Raw genomic sequence first — 3,227 nt, 5'->3', positions numbered from 1 at the left:
TTAAGGAGTCAGACCCTAAGGAAAAGTGACTGAACTGCAATGTTACCCCATGATTTGCCCTGTTAACTTGAAAGTAATGCTAGCAACATCACAGGTAGTGCCGACACAAAGGCTGCATGCCTGTTGTTATCTCTTGGCCCATCCGGGTATCATTTTCCTTTCAAGATGAGAGGAAATTTGCGGATTGCTTACACTGGGACCGTACTTCTAGTAAAGGAGCTTTTTATCCTCCTTGTCTAAATTTTTCATTGACATTAGTTGGTAGAAGCTGATTTTCAGTAGCTAGCCCACTGTTTTTTTTAAGCAAACTTTGCTCTGAAAAGACAGATATGTTAAAAAAACCTACCTAACCTTCTTCATAACTGCCAAGGGGTACAGAAATGCCAGCGTCCCCAGTAATTGCTCCAAAATCAGGTTTAAGTTGCCTGGTTTGGGGTTTTGGAGGAAACACACAATTTGCAGAGTTCACTGAACCTCACAGAAGATTTGGATTTTAATTTGTCTGGAGCTGCCCTGAAATATTCCTAACCATTCCTGAAATATTCCTTACTCCGTTTTACCACAGGAAACATCCTGAGGGGATTTTTCTGCTGCTTCTTTTTTCTCCCTTTCACTACAACAGGCTCGTCTCCATGCTGTCTTAAGGAGACCACCTACAATTTAAAGAAATAAAGACCTCCATGAAAAAGTACAGGCAAACCTGATATTTAGGGGTCAGTTCCCCACAATATTTATCTAGTTGTCTGAGCTGGCCTAACCACAGAGGGGGGGGAAAAAAAAAGTGCATTTTCATGTGATGGCTGTGAGGGTAACCTCTGTTAAAAAACAACAACAAAAACAAAACCCAGCAACCTAAAAGCAATGGGAAAAATGCCAAGGAGAGGAAAGGAAAAGGACTCTGATATTCATGAGGTATAGCGAGTAATAGCTCTGGGAGGTAGCACTGCTTACAAAGTATGTACTTGGTGAGGATAAAGCAGCAGACATACTTCTTTAATTTTGGAGTGGAGAGAAAGGACGCTGCCTAATATAATTTATTTAAGAGGTTTCTCTGTGTTTCTAAGGGGGAAAAGCATTCCTGGACATTGAAAAAAAAAAAAAAAAAAAAAGGATGGAGCTTGGGCAACAAAATACTTGAAACCTTGAAACCACCCAGAGGTTCCTTACAGCCTCCTGCTCCCTGAAGATCATGTGCGTTAACTTCAGACCAAAAAAAGAGAGAAGGAAAGAAACCCTTACAATTTGGAGCAAAGGCTGCCTTTCCTCACCGAGGCACTAAGCGGGGACATAAATTACAGAGTATCTGTTTCAGGCCCCTTTCAATATACAGCTCCTATAAGAGCTCCGGAGTAAGATAATCCTCTGGAGATCAGAGGCAGCATGTTATTAGCAAAAGCTTATAGGTTACATTTACTGGTGTCTTGGGTACCTTTATGCTGAAGTGTTAGTATCAGCTAGAGAGCGCATAATCTTTCTCCTGAGTCTAATTATATATTCACTGTGCAGGCAACAGAATATTCATATGTATTTAATTAGTAAAAAGATTATGCTTTAAACCCACAAAAGAAAGGCAGTAAGAAGCAAGGATGAAGAGTCAAATAGCCCTTAAATTGGTCTTTTATCTGATCGCATCACTGACTGCCTGGGAGCCCCCAAGCCCCAGTGCAAAAGATACTGTAAAAACATTTAAATATAAAGCCATAGTTGAATAAGCTACAGCCAGAGCGAAAACCTAGGTCTCTGGTACGCTTAATGACCAGTTGAATTCTTCCTGATTTACACCAGTTCATATGGAAACGGAAATGCGTATGATTTGTGTCTGCTCAGCCCCTCAGTTGGGCCGCCTATAACGTTTGTGGTGTGGGCGAAATGCCTTCTGCCGTTTGTAAAAGCAGTTCATTATCTGCTTTGGAAATTTTTCATTTACATTATCCCATTACAGAATATTAGGTAAAGTTCTCAAGGATTTGCATTAAAGTTAGATTAATAGCTTAAATAGGGGGTTATATATTGACAGGCTGAGAGAGTTGGGGTTCTTCACCTTGGAGAAGAGAAGGCTCTGGGGAGACCTTATTGTGGCCTTCCAGTACCTAAAGGGGGCCTACAGGAGGGCTGGGGAGGTCACTTGGTCTTTTTACAAGGGCATGTAGTGATAGGATGAGGGGGAATGGCTTCAAACTGGAAGACAGTAGATTTAGACTAGCTATTAGGAAGAATTTTTTCACTCTGAGAGTGGTGAGACACTGTAACAGGCTGCCCAGAGAAGCTGTGAAGGCCCCATCCCTGGAGGAGTTCCAGGCCAGGTGGGATGGGGCTTTGAGCAACCTGGTCTGGCGGGAGGTGTCCCTGCCCATGGCAGGGGGGTTGGAACTCGATGATCTTTAAGGTCCCTTCCAACCTAAACCGTTCTATGATTCTATGATTTAAATATAAACTGTAAAGGCTTCACCCTTGAAAATAATGCCATTGTTTTATCTTCTCATCTGAAGTACCTTATTTTTTTCTTCTTTTTTTTTTTTTTGGTGCGGTAAGTTAGCTGGATTTTGCAGGTGCCTTCTGAAATCTAATGGCAACATAATTGTTATACAAAGTTGCAGCAGTTAAGTTTTTACCACAGACCTTGTGGCTAAAGCAGAGATCTGGGAATGGGGAGAACGGAGGCACTTTTTGTGCATCTGCCAGTTTTCTTTCTGCTTAGCCCTGGGCGAGCTCTTTCAGCTGAGATTTTCAGGAGTGGTCACTCAGTCCTGAAGCCCGTTGGCGTGGCATTATTTTTGTAACCTGTTGTTGATTATCGACAGCTCCAAAGGAGACAGTGCGTCTCTGGTCAGGCCACGTCCCCCCAGTCACCATCTCCAAGCTCCCAGGGCAGCTCTAGTGCCCCAGCCATGCTCTGCGTCAGCCCAGCTTCACACAGCTTCGGCTCTGCTTCTCCCTGTTCAACTAGTATAATGCCTTCATCTCAGAGACATTTAGGTTGGAAAGGACCTCTGGAGGGACACCTTCAAAGTAGCGCCATCCACAAGTTAGATCAGCTTTTCCCCTGGCTGGGACAGGGACCTGCAGATAGGCGTTTTCCCAAGGTATGCTCTGTGGTATGTGCTTTAGTGCAAAGAGTGTGCAAGACTGAAAGGAAAAAAAAAACATAAAGTGAGCTGAAAATCCAGCTCCTAGAATTAGAGGAGTTAAGGGGATTCAGTCCTGCCTTAACAGAGTTCAGACAATTA

This window comes from Charadrius vociferus, unplaced genomic scaffold (assembly GCF_000708025.1).
Source record: "Charadrius vociferus isolate BGI_N301 unplaced genomic scaffold, ASM70802v2 scaffold375, whole genome shotgun sequence".
NCBI lineage: Eukaryota > Metazoa > Chordata > Aves > Charadriiformes > Charadriidae > Charadrius > Charadrius vociferus.
This window is presented reverse-complemented; position numbering follows the sequence as displayed.